The 24,570-nt window shown below is 40.0% G+C and overlaps 1 long non-coding RNA gene across 1 annotated transcript; it reads left to right on the forward strand.

The window, feature by feature from the left end:
• Window positions 1-7,506: 7,506 nt before the first annotated feature.
• LOC138688565 (uncharacterized) lies at window positions 7,507-18,377 on the forward strand. Its single transcript, XR_011327440.1, has 3 exons — window positions 7,507-7,860; window positions 15,656-15,737; window positions 16,287-18,377. It is a non-coding gene; the product is annotated as an uncharacterized lncRNA (long non-coding RNA).
• The last annotated feature ends 6,193 nt before the right edge of the window (window positions 18,378-24,570 follow it).

Consider the following 24,570-nt stretch of genomic DNA (forward strand, 5'->3'; position numbering starts at 1 on the left):
CACTTTGTTTCATGAAGCAAATATAGCTTGATTTTCCCACTTACCTCACAGGGCATCCATGATGTAAACTAAGATTTTTTGCAGAATGCATTTGGACAGAAAAGAGTGTAGAGATGAAAAATGGTGGAAGATTTTTGGAACCAGGTTTAACAAAAAATTCCTTTCTGAATTTTTCAGTCTAGTAAACCTACACCATTTAATTTAAAGCACTGCTTTAAAGTATGTCAGTTTGGAGATAACCTTCCACTCCCTGATAGAAGAGCAGCAAAGATTAAGCATTTGTCTGGGGAAGGAGGGAGCTGCCTTGTGACAGGCCAGATTTCATCTGACTAAAATATAGATGTCTACAGTGCATATGTGTTCAGAGGAGCTGTTCTCCTCTGTTCAGAAGAGGGGAGATATCAGGGTGTGATGTGTCTTTGCTTTAGGATGAGAAGAACTATGCTCCAGCCTGTAGGATGGTAAGTAAAAGTGGGGATTGCCTCAAATGCATTTCACCCATGAAGCTGTAAGGATTTTTCAGGGTGTAAGAAATAGTATAGTGAATAGCGCTTGGAAATAGATTGTGGTTTATGGTTTATCTTGGAGGGTAAATGAAGATGAGGGGAGGCCCTGAATTCTGACCATCTTTGTAAAACAGGCTGTAAAGAACTTTGAGGCTCCTTCATCACTGGTTATGGAGAATAGTTTTGTTGAATCTCAGTTTCTGTGACAACAGAACCTCAGTGAGACAGATCTTTCTTGCCTATTATCTGTCACTGTGACCACGTATATTTGTTCGGCAAAGTCCACTGTCCACCTGTCATCTATTTAAGATGAACTAACTACAGATTCACCTGTGCCCCCACTCACAAAGGCAGAAATAAAGCACTTGGACCACTTCACCAAACTGCCACCTGTGTAGGGTAAATCCACCAAGGAGGAGCACTGAGAACCTCAGCATTGCTAAGCTCCCTCCACCATCCTTGACTGCTGGAGCTTAAAAGCTGTGTCTTCCTTCACCAGCGTTCAATGCCAGTGTCCTTACTAGGAAAAGAGATGACTCTTGAGGTTTGCTAGGGCAGCCTTCCATAAGGAAGAAATGTGCAACCAGAACATTAATTTAGATCTAGTTCTTCTCAGAAAAATGCCACAGTGTTACCTCGATCACTGTCTGCATCAAGAAGAAGACCTGTGTATTTTTATTCGATATAAAGCACCAGAAGTTATTTCCCTTAAGACATTACAGGGCTTTTTGAGTCAATCAGACAAGGCAATGCAAAATGTTATACGGCAATGCAACAACCTTTGCACAGATCTGTGTAGAATCATATCCTGTTCCAGCAGCATGCATCTATTTTTTTTTAATTATGTTTTCCTCTTCATTGTTTCTTTTTTTCTTTTTCATTACCCAATGAATGTGACTTCCTGAAATGAACAAAACAGCAACCGTTTGATAATTAAGCATTAAAAGACACCAGTGACGTTGGCACTTGGTCTGCATGATGTCTTAATTTCATTCTCTTTTCTTCTGTGGCATAAAAAAAATACACCCTCTGCTGGAAATTGGCCCCTTCGCTAACAACAGACATGGCATATTGTGTATGTAGATGAATATGTAAGCAGAGGTACTATTTTGGTAAGGTGTCATATATGTCACTTTTGTACAAAATGTATATTTAACTTTGTCTTGTACAGAATGTCCCATACAAATAAAACATTTAAAGCAATGGTAATAGTAAAAGCCCAGGTTTCCTCCCCATTTTTTAATAATTCATTTACTACTGGAAATTAATCTGGGAGATTGGATTATAAATGTTTCATGGGCCTCATCAGGTCAGTGGAATAATAACGAGAAGTTAGGCCTCCTTTTCTGTGAGACGAACCGTAGCGCAGTCGGGGTGGGATAAAGTAGCCCAGAACGACCTCGGTGGTGTTACACCCAGGCAGCTACAGATGCTTAAACCAACTAGTCTGAAGCTAGTTTAAAGCGCGAGGTACTATCTGACTCCACGTACATGTGTCCACCATGTTCTGTTTGAAACCTACCCAAGCGGTAGTGGAAACTGCAAAGATCTCATTACTTGCCGTCGTTTAGTCTGATACGAGTCACATCATCTTGATCAAAATCAGAGCAGAGACAGTCATGTTGCAGAATCTTATTGGGAGTCTGGGCAGGATGGGTATGTGCACACACTGAGTAGGTTTCTTATCCATCTGCAGGTCTACTCTACAGCAGAAAGAAATCTTTTATTATTATAGCAGCAAACACTTGTGAAAAAATCATCTTTGTGGGTAAAATTCAGACCTAAATTGATGAACCTGCTGGTGTCTGGTTTTCTACATATCTGCCCTCATACTGGTCAAATCTGGGAAAACTGAGATATGATGGCTGACTATCATGAATGAATTTCTGCTGTCACTATGTGTTTTGTTCCCAGGCAGACCAAAAATGACAACTTGAATCCGTTGTTTTCAAGTCTTCACTTTTCTGAGGCAGATTTCTTTTTGGTTTTGTTCCTAATATGTCTAACAGGCTAATTTGAAATGGCAGGAAATGGTCACTTTAGAAATCAGAGGAAGGCTGAAGAGCTTGGAAAAATGACACAGCCATAAGCCAAGTTTTTCAGAAGTGATAAGTGGCCTACGGTCTCTAAAGATTCAATTGCTGAAACTGAAGTACTTGAAGAAGGCACGATTTTCTGGTGTTGGGAGCTCCATTAAACCACAAGGACCTCAAATCACTGGCTGTTTCTGAAAATGCTGGTACCAATTTTTTGAAGGAGTAAAATAGTCAGTTCTTTAGAGTGCCTACATGATTTGGGGTATGATTACAAAAATATAATGTGATACAAAATCTAGATTTACATTATTTTGGTAACTTTGCTTCATTTCCCTGTCCCAGGGTAAGTTTACTATGGAGGAAACTGCCCTGAATTATTTCACATTGACCACACTTGGTATATGGACAGTTATTGTGGAGTAGGTGATAAAAAGTTAATCCACACCAAAGTTTGTCTTGTAATAATTTGTCTCTTCAATTCATGTTTGTAGAAACACAAAACTTAAGAATCAAGAACCAAAGCCTTTATGACTGATGTGCATTATTTTATTTTTCTGTTCAGCAATAAGATCCTGTAGGAAACAGAGGCATTTCTTCATGGAAAGAAAATGATTGCTCCTGCATGTTCATATGATCCAGGGCCCAGTCTACTGTATAACCTGAGGAAAACTCATCCCATTAAGAACACTTTGTGTATACTAGCACTCTTCATTTATTTGTTTTCATTGGCTAAAAGATAATAAAGCCAACATTAGCTCTGAAATAAGGAAGCAGTTTCTCCTTAGCAGCTTTGTTTATAAAACTAGAGAAAGAAAAAGGGCATTTTTAATCAGATATTTTATTTGTCATTTCAGCCAGGGTAGGGAGGGATTGTTGTTACAGTGGAAAGAAACCTATTTTTGTGATGTCCCTCATTAATAACAGTTGTTGACTTTATCAACATGGAAACGAGCACCGATTTTAAAAAGAAAAACCCTCTCAAGTATGCAAAGTGACTTTTTTCTAAGATAAATATTTATCCGTAGTCCAAGATTTCAAGTTTCATCTGCTGTGGGATTTTTTTATTTTTCTTTTGCTTGAAGGAATTATGCTAAACTGCAACAGTTGACACTTCATGGAAGTTGTGCTTAAAGGCACAACTCTTAGCTATTTGTAAGAATGACAGCATTGAGTCGTTTGCTAGACCCTCGAACTAGAGCACTATTTCTTTGATCTCTGGCTCTTGGCATCAAGATGAGTTTCAGCTAGTGTGTGATTTCCATGGCACTGTACGCATTACATGCTATTCACAGCATGCTTTACATAGAACATCATTGGTCTGCACAGATTAAAATGTCTTATAGCAACTCATGGATCTGGGTGCCTCAATTTTCAAGGCCCATTTGAGAAACCTGAGATCATTTGTGAAAAAACAGAATATAAGGAATTGGCTGTAGACAGCTTGAGATGTGGTGGTCCTGTGCAGAGACTCGATTCAGATACTGAGAGACAGTAAATCTGGAAGCAGCACTGTGACATTAATACAGCTCTGAAGCTGAACTTATAAACCCTCATTCTTTTATGGATGTTAAATGGCTGAGATGCAACAAGGCTAATGGGTTCAGATGCAACACATTTCATTTTCGCAGCTGGTCCATGCATTGCTTACTAGAATTTTGTAATACAATCTGTTTGCTTGATGTACCAATGCCTATAACGGCACTGGAAAATAGTGAGCATCCACAGTTTCAAAATAAAGGTCTTTCATGTGACTGAAGTGATCATCCCAAACCAAAAGCTTCCAACATTGTCAACTAGTCTTGGCAATAGTTTTCTGCTCAGATGCCTTCCTTCTGTAGGAAGTTTAGTCTTATCTGTGAATCTTAGGCAAGATCCATCTAATCTAGTCAGAGGTGTCAACAGGGTAGGTATCTCCATGCAAACCAGTGACTCAGGACTATCTTTACAGACACTGGTAAGAAATAGACACAATATGGGCATGAGCCACCCGACTTGTTTTAGGTGCCTACTAAGCAAATGGCATTTTTCACTTCCCTGCCTGCCGCTGGCTGGATCTCCGCTGGTTATACTGACTATCGGGAGGCTGGGATGGCTAGTTCAAATGAATCCCACTGCATGTGAATGATAAGGTCAGAAAAGAAGAATGGGTTTCTAGACCGATATACTTGACAAAACAAGTGAATGAGATGATGGGTTAGAGATTCCTCCTGGCTCCTGTGTCATTCTTACCCCCATCTTCCACTTCACAGCTTTTAGCTGTGAGATAGAGAAAGCTTTCTTTGTGAAAGAAATCACAGCACTGAGCAGCAGGAATTTGCCAGCGTTTGGAGAAGGAGGTGCTGATAAAACTCGGTCACTCACGTGGACACACGGAAGGCATATCAGAGTTGAGACCTGGAAGGTGTCCTGGACATGAGATTTTGTAAGCATAGATTTCTTGTATAACAGCACTAAGACTGTGTCACAATCCTCAGTCCTGATAAAACACCCAAGATATCTGTACCTTGAGTGCGTGTTCTGCTTATTTTCTTATCATTTGGCAAGAACTTCCAAATTAATCTAAGAAATATTCTGGGCATTTGTAAAAATACTCTGTGCACTGGAATTCAGCAAATATTTAATAATTGACAAAACACCAGCAAAGAATGTGTAACGAAAAAAAGAATAAAACTGTTCAGCTCCTCTCTGTACAATACACAAAGAATATGAGGTTAAAAGTTACGTTCCGCAAACATACCTTTTGCTGAGATGTACTTGCTTTGGTAAGTGTTGTGGATATGAGCCAAGGGCTCCAGACCTTGACTTCTTGATCATTCCTGCAGGGAGCATGGGAAAATACAGCTTCTGGCTAAGGGAAGGGAGTGGTCCACAGCCTCCACCTGTGCAGATCTGTGTGGCACAGTTCCCCTGAGGACATCCGGGTTTCTGCAAGGTTATTTCCAAAAAGAAGTTAAAACCCCAACTGAAGATCACAGTTACTGAGTCAGCTGTGTACATGACTTGGTGAAGTTTTGGTAGGAATTAAATCCTAAACATTAAAAAGGCATCATCATAAGTGGGGGGGGGGGGAAGTAAATTAATTTTAGTAACCCAAGCAAAAAGCAAAAATCCACCTTAAACACTGAACATGCAAGTGGCTACAGATCATTTTACTCTAGAGGTACAGGACATCACAAATCACTGATTTTTGTGTTACTCTGATTTTTTTCTTCTTTGTAATGCAGTTTTAGGCCTACACTTCGTTTACTTTACTGACCATTAAATTCAGGAGGAAAATATACTAAAGGCCAAACTCATGCCAAGTGCAAATCAACTAAATCCTGTTTTCAGTATGCTCCATACTTTTATTTATCTCACATGGAAGATAACTGTCTTGCACGCTATTACATTTTGGCTGAGAAAAAGGTTCATGGTTTGTGTCTTTATGTCTTATTGTCTATGATACATCTCCGTGTTCCTGTTTTTAAGTGGCTGTAATAAGTTGTTGATATGACTTCAAATCTGCTGTCATATGTTGTTTGCATTTGGTTTATAGAAGTAAAGGGGAAAAATATCACAATAGCAAATTGTGGCTGGTAAATGTCAGTCCTAGATAGTGTGACAAATGAGTAATGCTTTGCAATGGCGTGTGAAGAAAGCTGTTTTTTATGAGCACTTCAATAGAGAAGAGTTTTATTGTAACTGCCATCCTTCTCAGGGCTGAATTCCTATCACACACAATATCCTTCCTGAGTCGCTCTTGGTCAAGTCAGTTCTGTAAGAAACAGTCCAGTTTTATTAAAGTTATGATTCCAGTTTGCAAACCTGACAAATACAACACACACATTAGAATCTGCTCTGCTTTTATTGGTATTATTTTTCAGGAGTTTTCAATGTTAGCAGCAGATGAACATAGTAGATGAAAATCTGAAAATCAGCCTTTTTTTTTTACATTATGAAATATAGCTATGGATACCCAACTGTTTAGTCATCTGAGAGAGAAAATAGGTGTCTGACAGCTGCATGCCATATGCTTTGAGAAATACATGTGTGTATGAGTAGCAGAAGGCGCAGAAAGAGGAATTAGAATGATAATTATTATATTTCTTTTCATTTTGGGTGGAATTCATTAGGTTTTATGCAACAGGGCTAAGGCATCCATTAATGTTTAGCAGAACAGTGAATTAAAAATACAGGGAAACATCCTGAAGAGTGAAAGACTAAACAGCCATGAGACGATGTCGGGAACTGTTAGAGTCTCCTCTAATAGCACCAGCCTAGATTTAAATTCTTCTAACAACTTGTGCTTTCCAAATACACATTGCTCCTGTGCTTCCTCCTTTTGAGTTTTCTCAACTGCTAAGAGCACTGAAAGGCACTTCATAACCTGCAGTATAAAGGCAGCACTAATTTTTACTCTCTCCTTGCTTGTTTTGCCCACTTTACATATCCTATGTCTAATGTGTAACTGAATTAGGAAGCCTCTTTCTTTTGTGGACTCTGACAGCAAAATGTCAGCATGGTCCAAGAGGAGAAGGGTGATTTATGAGGTTTCCAGGATGCAGGGAACAGGTGACTTTTGTTTAAAGGAAAAATTATGTTCCTTGCTTAAAAAAATAATCAAGTAAGAGTAAAGCCATACGGAGAATATGTGTTATCTACAATCATTCCAGAAAGAGTTTCCTACAGAACAACCATTACAAGTCATTGTAAGTCTCTTGGGAACAGCAGTCAAAAACATCAGCAGTTAATTACTAGAACTTCCTAAATCAACCTTCTTTGGCATGACATGAAGTGAATGAAAGCAATAAAAACAAGGAAGTGCATTGTGCTTTGTCCTGTCCAACTCCTGTTCAGACAGGCGTAGGTCACAAGCACAAATGTAACCAGGCATGAATTGTTGTTTTTTATTTTAATTCCTGGCCTTGGGTTAAATTAAATCAGCATGCTGGAAAGGCCAAGGTGAAATGTAGGGCCAGGTCTTCAGACTGCGTAAATCCTCTGACTTCTGTTGAGTTGTAGTATCGCCACACCTTCAGAGCGTAGTCCGTGCTCTAGTAAAGCATCAAAGAGTACGGAAAAAATATACGCTACAACGGCTGGTAAAATAAAGAGAGAAACCGAACAATCTGTTCTTACTGGGGTCTTCAAAGTATTAGCTTTCGAGAATGTATGTTGGGGTGCTGCTGAATTTTATGATACGCAGCTCTGGGAGGCTCTTTCTTTGCTTTGCCCCGATGGTGGTCGGTCCTGGGGGCAGCAGAAGTGTTGTGCAGATCCTGTGGCTGCTGGAATGAATCTGGAAGGAAGAGATTATGTACCCTCATGTTTGTTACCAGGTATGCGAAAGGGAAGATGTTTCATGTGTATCCTGCGTCAAAATCGATTTCTTTGCTTTAAAACCAATCTGCAAAATCTAGAATATCTGCTTGATAAAGCAGAGTTACTGCTCTTTTTCACTGATCTCTTCATTCTTGCCCTTACATCTCACAGTGGGGTAGAGAAGATGTTTCACCAGCTGATTTGGTAAGTCTTCCAGGGAAAAGGAGTTTTGAGGAGGGAGGTGAATGGGGCAGAGTTGCAGGCATCACATATCTTTGACCCAGCGTGAATAAGAAGGAAACCCGGAGGAAAGCCTAGTGTCTTAATTGGAGGGAAGGAGCCAAAGGGAAAGGCACACAATAACAAATGAGACAGAAACTGTGTATCGGGAAGGTTTTATAGGATCTCAAAACCTTCACAGATGTGGGTGAGGAGAAGCGGGTGGCTGAAAGGAAGAGAGCACAACGCGATGTTGGCCAGACAGGGTTCCCCAGACCTTGGGAGCTTAATGCAGCCTGGGCAATGGGGAGCAGCAGAGCATGATATTTTCGGATCAGCAGGTGGCCAAATCATGCTTGGTGCCATGCGAGGGCTGGCCAGAAGAACAATAAACTAGGCAGCAGGCAGGATGTTTGCCTAATCCATTAGCATATGTGATGAAGAGCTAAATCACCATAAACACAAAGGCTCGTCGAGGAGTTGAGGAACTACAATAGGTGGAGGAACCCCAATAGTGCAATTAGTGCCAATGGACTACTCTGACTCAGTCTCTCCTGGGGCTACCCAGGGAGGGTCATCAGCCCGTGGTCAAGGCTGCGACCCACCAAGATGGCTTGGCTTGGCCGAAGAAATTCTTCCCAGGTGGCCTTGAAAGCTGCAGGTTTGCTGCCTTCACAGGAACAGGACTCCTAGTGGGATGCAAGGGAGGAGCACTTGAGGATTGTGTAAAACTTCTTGTGGGCTGTTTTTACGGGAATTGTGAGGGTACGTGAGACTTATCATAGGATGTTTGGGGGAAGGACCAATCCATGTGGCTTGGGGAGGAGCAAGGGTGGGAAAACAGAGAGATAAGGGGATAAAAGCAGTTGAACGTGTATGAACCAGGGCTGGCTGTGCTCTGTGCTTGCTCTCAGTCTGTCCTGTCTCCTTATTGAACTCCATTTCCAAATATTTTCCTGGCCGAGGGGCTCCCTATACTGCGTGCACATGTGTGTATGGATGGGGTCTGAGTACCAGCGGCTGGAGAAGGGGCCGTGGCTCACAGCGCTCGTGTGTCTGTGGCACCAGGAACCAGGAACATCGGGATGTGTGAGTGTTTCCCTGAGGAACTGCAGCCCCGTGCGTGTGTGTGTGCACGTGGGTATACCTAATTTGTCAGCAAAATTCCAACCAGATGAGCTGGCAAGAAGGCTAAGAGGTCTGGGAGCTGGGCATGGGAGAGACCATGGCCCTGGGGCCAGATACTGGAGGGACCAGGGGGTCAACAAGTTGGCAACTGGAGGGTCTGGAGGTCTGAAGCAGTTGCTGGAGAGATTGTGAGTATTCCCAACGCCTGTTGGGAATACAGGCTGAACCTCACAGCCGGCTGAACCTAGGGACATGGAGCTGTGTCAGCCTCGCATCCACTGGCTTTTGGATCCAGCTGCCTCTAACATCTGTCATCCTGACCTGTGCCTTCCCCAGTTGTTGTCTGTCTAACCCCCACTGAACTTTGGTCTTTGTGGTGATTAGCTTTTAATCACATAACGTGATGCAAGGCACTAAGGGAGGCACCAAGCTTCTGGAAACATATTTTAAGCTATTAAAAAAAAGGAAATAAATTTAATGGTAGTACTTTTGGGGGCTTTTAACAGAACTACTGGACAACTACAACCCCTTGAGGCCTTTCTGTACTCTGAATCTATGGGATAGGAACTTTCTCCTCCAACAACAAAAGTTCCTGAAAGGGGTTGTAGGACATAGTGTGTTGAGTTCAGCAACGTGAGGAAATCGCCTCTTGTCCTTCATTCCACTCTAGGTATATGTGAAGTCACATCACCACTGCTCTTGGTCTGAGCAGGTTTCAAATTTCCCCCCTCCATGAGGTCATCTCTCTGACTTCTTGCTTTCTAAACAATTCAGATGATTTTGTTCTCCATGTCTCTACAGATCTGACATCTGTGCAATGGACCAATGGGTCTCTGATTTAATATTTCCTAGCACCTTTTCTATAATAAAGGTGAACAGTTATGAAATGCCACAGTTATGAAATGCCATACCAGTATGTTGTGCCTCACATCCAATATTAATCACAAATCCAAAATTAAATGTCAGGTACCTGAACTAGGCAATTTTATTATTGATTCTTAACTCCATGGCATCCCAGTAAAACTCTGACTAATACCAGGTTCTGCTTTGCTGTGCTTTTTAATGGCATGTGATATAAAAAGATTCACCTTACCAGAAAACATTCATCATCTAGGCAGATTCAAGCAAAGAGAATTTATATCATGGATAACTTTAGTCTGTGACCAAAATCTGAAGTGAAGCCACTGCCTATGATCTTACAGTGAATGTACATCTACTCTCTTCTTCTGTTCTTCATGTTCAGGAATATTTTATATTTAGATGTGCTTACCTGCTGTTTACCAGTGCATTACCTTTATTTTCATCTGTGGTTTGTGCTTTTCAGTTTATTGCTCAGGATTTGAAAATAAAGGACTTTTTTTGAATGAACAAGCTAATAAACACATCTCCATCGTGGTTTCCTAGGAAGGCTCTTATACTCATGTCCAGTTGCTGTGCTATATAAGTCTGCAAATCAGATAAAAAATTTAAGCGTGAAAACAGAGAACAACTGGAGAAACAAACCATGCAGATAGGGAAAGTGATAGTTATCCAGAAGATCTTATCATTTTCTGTGCCAAAACCACAGCTGTCATGTTTCTTGTAATCACTGCTATGTTTAAAAACAAGTGTCCCTTCAGATTAAAGTAAAATTGCATTTTATTTACTGCCACACTAGTCTGTTTTCCACTGTATACCAAAAATGGAGCAAAATGAAGGAGAGAGCTTTGCTTTTTCATCCCCTCATGAAAGACATATGGTTGTCTCAGGCTGTGAGCGTGTGTGTGAAGTGATGGTCTGATCTTGAGCACCCATAACACAGATTGATACCTGAATAACATAATTTTGGTAAATGCTGTTTTCCTCTTGTGGTGGAAGCTGTCACTTTTAATTTTATTCTTGAAACGTTATGTCTGAACTCATCACTCTACACAACTTTTAGGGTCAGATGAACAGATGCCTCCTCCTGACCTGCCTTTTACAGCTACTTTAGGAAAATACAAATACACTTCTGAAAGTGGAGCACAGCATACAAGATGAATTGTGACTTCAGAGAATGCTTCAAGGAACTCTCTGCTTGCAACTGTAACAGTATAGATTTTTTTTTTAATCCCTCCCCTTTCTACGCATGGATCATAGCCAGTGTCATCTGTGTGCAGAGCATAGGCTGGTGGAAAAAAATAGAAGAAAATTACAAAATCAAGTGTAATTTTCTGGGCTTTTTCTCCATGCTCTTTCTGAGCTTGCGGAGGGTTTAACTACTCGTTCCAGTACCAGGATCAGTGTCATTTACGCACGAGAAGCCCTTTATGATCTCAGGCCTCAGCAGGCTGTTTTCCAGCTGAGATTTTTGAGCAATTCCAGTGTAGTGTGTAGGAAACGGCCTCTGGTGACATTATTCTGCTTTCAGTGGCAGTGCCAGCATGTGCCAAAATGATTGCTACTATAACAAATAAACTAAGCCATGCTGCAGTTGCCCTTTGTGTAAATTAGGAGTGAGAACTGTGAATGCCCCTAACATTCTCCAGAGCTGAAGTACAAAACTGCTGCTTTATGCAAAATTAACAGCATGTGGCAGCCCCACTTAAGATTGTGCAGTTCTTTCTGAATGCACCCATGTTGTAAATGACACTACAATTTATTATTAACTTGTTAATATTTGATGGAACGGTGCAGTTTATTAAGCTTGGGGAAGCAAGCAAGAGAAAAGACACCTGAAATTAATGGAGTCCCAATATAAAGATGTAAGTAGACAACAGCAGGGAGTTGTGCTAGGATAGTCACAGCACACAAAATTAATCATTTTCTTCATCAAACCCCTGTACCTGTGAAGTTCAGGGAGGGCAAACTCTTTAAATGATCCCTGAGCACAGCAAGTTACAAAACAGAACAGCTCCAAGCAAACTTCATTTGCTTAGAGCAGTGGAGCTCTAAGCTGATGGGGAGAAAAAGAATAAATCTCAGAAATTTTTCAGCTGTTCCATACTACTGATTCAGAATCCCATTTAAAATAAACAGATGAACAAACTGTGATGTTCTAATTGCTTTCACTCTGAAACTCACAGTAAATATGCAAAAGGAGAGCCAAGTCCGTGTTGAATATTTAGGAAAATACTGATATATGTAAAAATTAAAAAAAAAAAAAAAAAAAAGGAAAGTAAATAACCAAAACATCCTGGTTGCACTTCTGTAATTTGAAAATGAAAGAAAAAATATAATGACAACAGCAATACACATGATTGCAGCAAGGTGAAGTGAAATGCAAGGAAGAAAGAACATAACTTCAAATCAAGGACATATAAAGTATCACCATCTAATTGTCTTATGTTTCTTTCTGTCCTGATATGCTTAAGGATTTGGGGAAAAATCCTTGTTGACTGAGTTTTATTTTTCCTTTCCTATTTCTTAACAACATGGAGTTTGAGAATAAAACTGACACCTTCCTTCTCTAATATGAAGGGTCTCATTGCAAAATCAAAAAAATTTCCCTTGTGAGTTTGAGTGGATATTGTCAAGTTAGAAATGGAACATTTCTATGAGAATTAATCAGAGAACTTCTGATTTGCCTTTAAATACTTCTCAGTATTCATCAGTATCATGATGTCTTAAATACCTCTTGCCAATATTGGCATAAGATGTGTAGAGTAATTCATAGTAGAGCCTTACAGGCCTACACATTTCTAATGACCAACTGATGAGGCTGACTGCATTTCTACCCATCTGCTTCTTTGAGGAAAAAAAAGGGTTTTGACAAGGAACGAAAGAAACTAACTCCATTTAGAATTTCCATACCCCATTAAAAGGCTTTACAGGTAAAATTCCATTCCTGTTGAAATCAATATGATTTGAGTTCATAATGAATAGGATTTCACTTAAAAAAAAAAAATCAGCTTTGAGGTATGTGCAATCAAATAAAACTCCATAATTGAGAATATGTTCTTAATTTGGTAGCTCCCAAAGCATAAAATAAACAAAATAGCGTGTAAGCCAATGGAAGTCAAAGATCTGTGTGTTAGTCCATTGGGCTAGCCTAGTTCAGCTGCACTTAGTTTTATAGCCACGATGCACTGTCAGTGCTTAGTTGAGGATCATGGTCAATGATGGGTGGTTCCCCCACACAAATGATCATATGGCCACTTCCAGATGGATTAATTAGGTGAGCAGTTACAGATTCCTAGACAAAATACAGCCTTGATTTAAACAGAAAAATTCTGTTCATTTGATATAAAAAACTGTGGCCATTTGACTAAAGAATAAGCTACACCAAGATATTCTTTTTATCAGTTAATTAGAGTGAAAAGTGTTGCAACAGGGAATGAATTGCTACATCCATGCAGTGTTTACCAAAGAAGGAAAAATGTAGAGTCATCAGCCAGGTGAAAACAATCAGTCAGGACCTAACAAATGAAGAACTGTTTACCAAGGTTCATAGGAAAAAAAAAAAGAAAAGAAAACATTAAGAAAACTTGGAACTAAAACAACCAAATCACTGATTCACCAGAAAATAGGCATGTGAAAAAAGCACTGCTGCTACCAAGGCAAACGTGCTGAAAAATTATTCTGGGCCAGAGCAAACGGGACCTTTCCCTGCCCAAGGAGGCACAAGAGAATCATTACTGCCTAAATGCTCACTTAACATTCCCTGGGAAGCAATTTATAGAGAGCACCACATGCTCTCCTCTCCTTTTAGGGAAGCCGTGTGGAGTGGATAATCCCGGAGCCTTCTCATGCCAAGGAGCAAAAAGAATCATTACTCTGTATCTGCGGCATTTAATCAACCTTTCCCTAGGCTTATTCTGTAAGATAAGAACTGAGAAGAGAACAAAAACCTGTCACGCACAGTTCACTTTAATACGAGAATCCCCAAGACATCCCAGCTCCCCCCTTTTAAAAGACATTTCTGGAAAACTAATGACATTTTTTAATGGTTTTCACAATTTTACAACTGTCAAGATAATGAGAGCTATAGGGACTGGCTTTATAATGACAGGACTCCCTCACTTTCTACCTTTGTGCTTAAAAACAATGGACCAGATTGATCCCATTTCTATTTAAAAATCTGATTGAGGTGTCCAGGTTATGGTATAGTTGCCTTATGCTTCCAATAATATACAGAGAGAGATTATTTCAAAAAAATTATTCAGATTTCACATTCTCCTCTAAGAATTGGGTCATGAAAGCAATAAGAGCTTGTTGCCAGATAATGGAGTCTGAGTGATTGACTTCCATGCTTTGAATCCCAATGTCCCAGGTTTTCCTCTACTAACAACCTAGGTGAGCAAAACATTTCGCAGGATCTGCTTATTTCTGCCACCTTCAGCAAATTGTGCCAGTGCTGTCTGAACAATTTTCTTAAAGCACAATAATACCTGAGGAAATTCCTCAAGCTAAATTGTAAATATTCAGTTGCAAACTGTAAGGGAAGACATATTTCTGCTGCATGAGAAATATCAGAAAAGAGTCCGTGCCAGTGTTAGATCACCAGCAGGAAAAAAAACACCACCAAAATTGGGCTTCCTGAGTTTGATGCTTTATTCCAAACACAAACATCTCAAGAAAAATGACCTGATTTTCTTCCTGAACATTTACTTTCCCACAGGTATAAGCATCTCACTTGATATATATTGTACTATGGAAGCCTGCTTTGTAATTTTGAAGCATTAAGAGTTAGTAGGTAAATAAACAGTTAAATTCATAATGGATACAAAAAATCTTCTGAAACTCAGGGTACAGCAACCCAGAAGATGCCTTGTAATTATTCTTTTTCCATGTCTTTCTGCTGATATGATATAATAATCAATGCTCAGTAACCACAGTCTAAGCTGTACATCATAGTATCTGGCACATATCATTGTTATCCCTTACTGGCTCCACAACAGTACAGAAATGAAATAAAAATAATATTCTCCTTTCTCTTCTCATAAATCTATGGTAACTTCTCATTAGGTTTTATTTTACATGCCAGAATAAAGCATGTTACATGTCAGAATAGAACATGGATGAGACTCTAGGGTACACATAGTCCCAGGCAACAGTTTAGTTTTAGTAAAATTATTTGCATCTGTTAAGACTCATATGAAGCTTACTTGATTTTTTATTTTTTTTTCTTTCCCAAATCCCTGGCACTACACCAAAGTGATGGAATTTAGAGTTCTGACCCTTAAGACTCCTGTCAGCAAGCTGAGGATGTAATTTTCTTTGGGGTTATTATAGCTCTGAAAAGGCTTAGTTAGATTTAACCTGATATTGTTTGAATGAGTTTACAATCGAATAGCAAAACACAGATAGAGTAATGGTTCATATTTTTGATGTAGGCATCTGAGATTTTTTTACATGAGCATAGATGAGCACTGTTGGAACATCGGAGGGCTTTTTAGAGTATTTTATTTTTCATTTGCCTAACAAGCTTGGTCACAGTTGTTGAAGATTTTTGCTCTACTTTTCTCCTAAAGAGGCTAGTAACTGCTGAAAATATTAATTTTGCAGTGACAGAAGAAGATATTACAGGGAGGCCTCAAGCTAAACAGAACTCTGTGTGTGGAGAACATCTGTCTATTATTCTCAACAGGTACGTCTTGTCAAGGACCTGGAAGTTCAGCTCAGATGATTCCTCAGTTCTTATTCAGGTTTGAAACTTAAATGTTCTGGAAATCAGCCTGGAACTAGCATGGTTTAAGAGCAAAACAAAACAAAACAAAACAAAACTTTCTGGAAGTTACTTCTAAGGTGATCGATGTGTTCTGTGAATTTAAAATAGAACAAAGCTTGCTTAATTGTGTTGACTGGGTCTGAAATACCACGAATCCTACGCCTTCCGCCTAATTCTGGCAGATTGACATTCTGTCCTAGCCAAATCTCAGTTGTACCAAAGAAAGAAAACATGTAAGAAAAAACATTATTTCATGAGTTAGTCAATTTTTCACTTATCAGTAAAGGTACAGATGAAAACTTAAATGGGTTTTAACTTGTTCAAAAGTAGTTTATCATCAAAAGGATAGAGCAGAAAGGAAAGTCTGTTTTTCTCTGGACTGAATCTATACCTTGTGAATGAACCCTTGACAACATTGCACTTTATGTTAGTGATTCAAATTCTATGCAATATTTGGCTTTCAGAAAGAGAGAGAGAGTGGAAGTGGGAGATCCACTGGAAGACAAACCACAGACTGTACCTAGAAGTGCAGACGATTTCTTGTGATTTCTGTCAAAGGAGTTTATGAAATTTCCTGCTATCAAGACCATGTTACCTGTTGGTAATTGCACGAATTTGCTGCTGAATGACTAAATTAAGAATTTTGAAAATTTTATTTGGGTTTGGGGAAGAGTGCTCTTTTAGACAGATTAGAAATAATAATTAAAGAAAACAAAACAGCAAAACCAGAGCAGATGGTAAATGAGAAAAGTAGCCTAACAGAGCTCTAGAAAACAGTGTTATAAGCAAGTCTTCAACCAGACTGTCTCTGACAAAACACTTTCCCAACTGTTCAGCAACTATGTGCTTTTCTGCCAAGGCACATGAAATATAGTTCATTATAAATAAATGACTTTATCTATTGGCAAAGCTATTGAGAATGTAGGTGGGGTTATGGCACTATGTCCTGCAAGTCAGAAGGGTCCAAGCCCCCACGAGAAGTGAGGCTGAGGTTGTGTGGATTCCCCTTCTTGTTCCTTGGTGAGCTCTCCATTTTCAAATCTACCACCTTGACCTCTCCTGGCCTTTTTCCCTTTGGAAGTCACCTCCAGCTATGTCTCTCCTGTAACCTAATCTGCTTTTCTGGTCACACGCCTCGCACTACATAACAACATTTCATCAAAACACATTTCTAATTAATATGTTCTGGATTTGATACCACCTTAGAGAAAAAGTCCAACTGATTTAAGTGGGAGGAGGATCAATCTTTGCTGTGTTCTTTTCTGTTAAGAATGTACCAAAATCTTGTGACGCATAATCAAGTGAAATGATTTGTCTCTAATAGTCTCTCTGTCTCTCATGAGCCTTTGAGAGGCTGTTCAGTTCATTAAAAGTACCTCAGAAAATATTGCTCTTGGAGACAGCAAAGGGTGCAAACATGAATAGCCACAGATGAGCAATTTCTTTTTAAAAAATCAGGAAATTAGAATCAATCTTTGGAAATCTTTTTTGCTCTGTGGCACCAGCAGTTCCTTCTCACTACACTTGGGAAGGATTATCTGAGCAATGTTGCTTTCACAGTCGTGTGCTTCAAAGACGCCAATGGAGTGCACGATAGACAAGCCAAGCAATACACACCTCCGCTGTTCGGTCAAGAGAGTCATGTTCTTCAACGGCATTTTCCTCTCATGCGCTGGTGTAACATATTGTGCTAATTTTCCAGAGCTGGAAAACCTGCAGAGAATGGCTGGGAATGCACTAGAACATCCGCTGAAGGAGTGATTGTGTAGAGACTGCCTTCGAGTTGGTATTTTCCTTCAGGGAGGTGTTCGTGACTAGTGATTTGAATTACTGGAAGCCAAATCAAAAAGTCAATTGGAAAAATACATGCTTTTTTTTTTTTCTTTTATGGTAATACCTACAGGCCCTAATCAACCTTGTGGCCCTTTGTCTTGGGCATTGTACGCTTGGATTTGGTCTATGCTGTTAAAGTAAAGAAGACCAGGGATGGCCTGTGTCCTGGTTTTGGCTGGGATAGAGTTAATTTTGTTTCCAGTAGCTGGTACAGTGCTGTGTTTTGGGTTCAGTGTGAGAAGAATGTTGATAACACACTGATGTTTTCAGTTGCTGCTAAGTAGTGTTTAGACTAAGTCAAGGATTGTTCAGCTTCTGATGCCCAGCCAGCAAGAAGGCTGGAGGGGCACAAGGATTTGGGAGGGGACACAGCCAGGGCAGCTGACCCAAACTGGCCAAAGGGGTATTCCAGACCATGTGATGTCATGCCCAGTATATAAACTGGGGGGAGTTGGCCTGGGGGGGGATCGCTGTTCGGGAACTAACTGGGCATTTGTTGGTGAGCGGTGAGCAATTGCATTGCGCATCACTTGTTTTGTATGTTTTGATCCTTTTATTATTATTTTTATTTTATTATTGTTGTTATTATCATCATTAGTTTCTTTCTTTCTGTTCTATTAAACTGTTCTTGTCTCAGCCCACGAGTTTTACTTTTTTTCCCTGATTCTCTCCTTCATCCCACTGGGTGGGTGGGAGTGAGTGAGCAGCTGCGTGGTGCTTAGTTACCATCTGGGGTTAAACCATGACAACCTGCAATCTTCCATAGTGATCAACTGTTAGCACCATCCCTGAAATAGTTCTGCTCCATGTAATTTTTCCCAGACAATGCTCAGAGATGGTTCAAGTAATACCACAAATCAGAGACTGTTCCCAGTAGGCAGTATGGGTGAGGCTATGCTTTTTTTCACATGGAGGAAAGTTTAGCCATATGGCCATGAGATTAATTACGCCACTTGCCTTCAGGGCCAAGGAACAGGTCTTGGCCTGTTTGTCATACTCGCGTTCATGTATCCTTGTGTAATAACAGAAAGCGCTTGCCTTTTAATACTTGTAATCTCAACAGAAAAGAAAATCAAAAGGGAAAAATCAAAGAAATATTATTATTTTCCAGATGGTACAGAGAGATTAAAGACATGTTTACTTAGTGCGATGGAGCATTATACAGACTTCCTCAAGCTAGTGCTGACCTGTGGTTGATACATGTTCACCACAATAATGGATAGAGTATCTTTGTTGGCCCATCAAACTTTAGAAGTTGGCTCAGATTCCAAATAACCCAAAGACCACTGAGAAAACACTCGATAAAAGTAGCAAGACAGTTGGCAAGAGACATAAAAAGAGGGGGCTTTGCTATAATCCTTGTATGCAAAACCTCTACTTCTACTGAATCGTTGCCAGTGTCATTTTCTGATGGCATCCCTCTGCCTCAGAGCTACAAGTCCCTTCAAGTTTTTACAGAAGAACCATCAGCCTGTAGCCTGATGTGAAACTCGTTCATCATCTTCAGGTTTTATCTCTTCAAGTAACAAATTTCTTCACTCTTTTAAAGATTTGAAAGAGTTTGAGTCTTGATAGAATTGGAATGTGAACTCTTTAATATGATAGAGGACATCTCTTAGGCTTTCTGAAGATTACGCATTGCTGCTCATCATGTGCCAGTCCACACCTTCTTGCAGAAGGACACCTCCAAGCAAAATATATCAAGGCATCCCAATTCAGCTTCCCCTTTCCATGGGCAAATGAGTTGACTTCCAGCTTTCCAGGACACACACAATGAAAGCATGCCACTGGCTTCATGTGCTCAGGAAGCAAATCTCATCATCTACAGGACCAGTTTGCAGGGCTTACATGTTTTAGTCTTTATCAATTAGTTAGAAACTTGGACCATGAATTGGAAAGTAACAGGACTATCTGAGCTCCCCAATGAAATCCTCCAACCTTGTTTTTTGCAGGGTACAATAGGCCTCTTTAGATCTGGGTGCAACTTCTTACTGATGCAATGATAATTTCAGCAAAGCGCGTAGCTGTTCGTATGTTGGTCCTAGCCATCTTCCTGTTAATATCATTAGGTTACGAGTGGAGAAATGAAACACAGAAAAGTTGCAGTGACTTTGTCACAGTTAGAGAGGAAGCCTAGACTGGAGCAGGAGACCTGGGTCGAATGCATAAATTAAAGTCCATTGTGTTAACTACTGGACCATCTTTCCCCTAAAGGGGTTTATGACCTGGGCCTATGGTAGTTTTAATATGAACAGTATTTCCTTGATTTTTGCCCCTTTGCCTTGACCACTGGTAGTTTTTCCTAAAAACCTTCTGGCTCAAGACTCGTACTATATCTCGATTGTCCACCCAGAGGAATACTTGCAACTAAATTTATCTGCCTTTTAAGTTGTTTTTAAATTGCCTTTAGCATGTGATGTTTCCTTATCTTGGACAAGAGAAAGGAAAAAGGAAGGAGTCTATTTCTGCCATCTCTTTCCTCCTGCAAGAAATCCCCCTCCCCCTTCCCTTCTCCCTGCCTTCCAAAGCTTTTGTTAATTTAAAATTAGCCCTTTGAGACGCTCTTGGGAAAATCAGGCTCCACACGGTGAGCAAGTCCCTGTGGAGAGGGGACTGTTGCCGTCACAGTAAACATGGGGCAGAATCTCAGTGAGTCACCTGGCTTGCGTTCCCCCACTGCGTGAGGGAGAGCAGCGTAGGAAGCCCATAAAGAAACATGCCACCACCACCGGGGAATCCACGCGGGATACTTCAGCAAAATCATTTCCCATCCAATCCGGGCCTCCTACCAGCTATTCACTGCAAGCGTCAGTCCAGATAGTAATTAGTGGGCACTGGATGCCTGGCTCTGATCTCATTGCCATTGTTTGACCAAAGGAAGGATTCAAAACAAGGCTTGGGGCCAAAAATAAGTTCTGAAATGCTTTTTCAATATTCAGGTTCTCTTGCCCCCATGTTTTTTTCTTTTTTTTTTTTTTTTTATTTGTTTTATTTCCCTTACAGCTAATTTTTAGTGACACCCACTGGCCAAGCCTCAATTGTAATAAATCCCTGGTACCCCTGGTTGGCTCGTAGAGAAGTTATTGGCCCGCAGTGCATCAAAACAGTCTGAAATATCTATCTGCACACACATGCTGTTCCGGCCAGCCATACAGAAATGCTTGGGAGCACTGTTGCTCCCAAAAACGCCTCTGTCTCAGCCTGTCCTAGTAGAGACATTGCAAGAGGGATGCGACAGACAAGCCATTCTTTGTCAGCCTTTTGATGAAACAAAGAAAGCACGTAGGATGTTTTATTCAAACAACCTGTCATGTTTTTTCACAGAAGCTGTGTGAAACAGGAAGAAAAAAGAATACAGAAAATAACCTTTCTTGGTGTCTTTATTATCTGTTTTGGTGATGTACAGTGGAACATGTGGACGGAGGGTTAGTTTTGCAGGAGGAGGAGGATGACAAATGATAGCAGCCTCTTTCGGGGGTTTTGCTAGGTGGAAGGTTTATAGGAGCTTCTGACATCTCTGTGGGCAGAGGGGAGAGACTATGCACCCATGAACAGGGAGGACAAACATATTTAAGTCAGGGCAGCTTGGAAGATAAACTTCTTTCCCATTCTCTTTCCTTTCCCACTTTCCAGAACAGATAGATCAAACTTCAGATTTTAGGAATCCCAAACCTCACCTTTCTAATGCTGCAGTCGCGTAGATCTTCAGTGCTTGCTGTGAAATGCTGATTGCTTAAATCTTCTTCCAAACAAACAGCTTCCTTGCATTAGTAAACCCCTGTTTGCAATAAGAAAACGGAAATTTAACTCTAAAGTCTTGATGTGCACAGTAAATGAGATACGACTGGTGTCACAGCACGTATTTCACACTGTACACCCAGTGTAGCTCGCACCTTCGACCAAGCCAGCTCTCATTCTGGAGGTGAAACAGCCACGGCAGCAGAGATCTCAGCACAGGGTAATTATTCTGCCAAGGGATGTTTTGGTCTGGTACATCAGACACCAACGCTACTGTGCTGGCACTCACTGCTCACAGCAAACAAGGGATGGGAACAGGACATTGCTTTTATAGGCTGTAATAAATGTGTGGACTGTTTCTGAGCAAGTGCCCGTTACTGTGACACTTGAAGTTTACAGCTCATGGTGGAAATAATAGATACATGTTTTCTGCTCCCACCCTACCCCACCAAACAGAAAATTTTTCTTCAGCTAATGTTGGAAATTTTCTTGATATTTTAGAAGTGTGTGTTTTTTATGGCCTGGACACAGTTACCATGAAGTAAAAAAACCACAAAATCAATGATATTTAATCCAGAATAGGGCAATGGCACAGAACCAGGACATTTCATGTTATATTTTCATCTTATGTTTTCATAGAGATCTTTTACATTTACATTTTTAAAGCACCCGTAAGTTAATTTTCAAAAAAATACCCCCAAACAAAAAAAAAAAGGCAGATGTCACCTGCCAGAACTATAATGATAAACAGTCTTTTCAAATCAAAGATTTTATCAAAATGAATAAATAACAGTGCTCAGAAATTGAGCATATGTACGCCACCAGGATGATATTTTCTGATTATTTTAATTCCTTCATTTTTAAAGAATATTTCATTAAAAAATAATTTTTGCAACTTTAACATTTGAGAACATCAATCAAATATGAAGAAGAGAAATTAATATAAAACCATTTCTGAAATAAAAGAATAGTGAAGAAATAAAGGACAGTGAATCATTGTTATGAAGTAACCAGGCATGGGAATGAACATAAAGAAGAAAACCAAAAGGCTTCATAGGCTGAGACCTTGCAGTGATGAGGATATACTAATGTATCATTCTTGCTTGGTTTTGAGTGACCTTTATAGGCTTCTATATTTGTGTGAATAACAAAGGACTCAAATTCAGGCAGAGTTAAGGAATGCAGAACTCAACCGACTATGGCTGATTTACACCATATTTCCTTTGTGATGACTAACAGAACGTGGAATTTTATCTGAAAGAAAAATCTAATTCTACCTTAAAATCATTCTCCTTCTCCTTCCCATATCTAGTGGAAAGAGGACAAGTAATACCTCGGTGTTTCTTTTCACTCGAAAGATTTTACATGGAAAAGCAGTTTGCAGCTATTATTCTCATGATCTCGATATTGTACATGGGAAATGTTAAGACTGTTTAGGAATTTTAAAGTGAAATTTTCTCAGCTTTCTAAAGATATGGTTTTCTAAGCACTGAAATTTAGTGTCACTAGCTTTTGTTGCCCAGAACTGCACAGCCTTGTATAAGGCAACAGGGAATTCCCTTCATTTTGTATTTGGAAACAAACAAACAAACCCCAACTTTTCACCCCTTTTGCATTTTGCTTAGGGTACAGTTTCCATAACCTTTTCTTTTCGGGATGCCAAAGCCCAAGACAGAGCAGCAGATAATACTTTTTCCTTAGAGTCCCTTAGAAGCTGTATTCTGGTGTCTCTGAGAGTCACGACCCTGTATTGGCTAATTTAATGTGATGAACGTTGTGCTTTTGATGTTCAGGACAAAACACAGACAGGTTGCTGTTGTTATCTACGTAGGAAAGATGAAGTTGTGAGCCATGACTGGGTTCCCAATGGCATCACCAAATGTTGGCAAAAGTCCTTGGAGGCTTTTAAAGTTGCTGTTTGTAGCTGGTCTCCGGCCCTAGCTCATCGACCTCAATGTGAGCACCTTTCTCAGGTACCTCTCTTGCCCTTGGTCATGCCTGGGTCTTGACAGCAATGTAAGCAGTCCCGTTCAGCTCTCCGACACCTTCTTGCTGGGTCCTGCCTCACTGGTTTGTATTTCTTGGAAAACTTTCCAGGCTATGGGAGCAGTGAATGTGTGATAGTTCAATGAACTGTAAGCCACCCACTTAGATTACCTTTGGTATGCTCTGAAATGTATTCAGGACTTGTATTTAACAACTTAATTTCAGTGTTTTTCTAAGGAAAATAAAGAGTTTAACCAGCTTGTAGAGGATAACACCTTATCCAGCAATGTCCAGCCCAGACTTCGTTTTGACGTTAAGTAAACACAGGTGCATGCTAGAAGCTGGTTGCAATGACACATCATCTTGGTCTCCTTCCAAAAACACTTAGGCAAGAGGAACTCAGCATTATAAAGGGACCCTAGATATACCATCCCCATGTGTGCCTCTGATATTGTGTATAACATGCTGTGGGCACACTGGCTTTGTAAAAGTGAACAAGCAGGCGACACCTCCATTCCCTGTCTGTCATGATTCCTCAGAGTGCTTTGCTATACGTGAAGGAAGGGGTGGGGAGAAAATAAAAAAAAAAAAAAAAGGAAAAAAGACCAGGACATTCCTAGGAGCATCTTGAGGACTGTCAGGAAAAATGGATGGGACATGAAATCAAGCCCTCTAGCTACAAACAATAGTTATTGCTTTCTTTTTGGAAAATCATTACAGATGTTCAACCAAATTGAAGAAACCTCAGCAATAGCTTGGGGAATGAAAGCATGTATTCCGTTAGTGAAGCTTGTTTGCTTTTTTTTGAGCCCCAGAGAGCATTTTAAAATGCTTTAAATTGTTTACCTTGACTTAAGTCAAGATTAATTAAGTTTTCCTTGGCTACAACTGGGCATGTCCAGAAACTATGGGATGAGCATGAGATAAAAGCGTACATGGTAGGTAAGTAGGCTAACTTTTCATATAGCTCATAAATCCTGAGGCAGATACCTCCAGATTGTAATAGTGACTTGAAAATTATTAAAGGAAAAGGGAATCTTTTGTTCTCTTGATGTTTTTAAGCTTTTCTTTGCAAACGCTTTTCTGGAAAGATGGTATAAACTGTTATTGTCATATGAATTCCAGAGAAGGAGTTAGCAAGTGCAACAGCTGCAAGGATTTGTGGATTTTAAAGCTAAAAGAGACTGTTTTAATT

This window comes from Haliaeetus albicilla, chromosome 2, assembly GCF_947461875.1.
Source record: "Haliaeetus albicilla chromosome 2, bHalAlb1.1, whole genome shotgun sequence".
Classification (NCBI taxonomy): Eukaryota; Metazoa; Chordata; class Aves; order Accipitriformes; family Accipitridae; genus Haliaeetus; species Haliaeetus albicilla.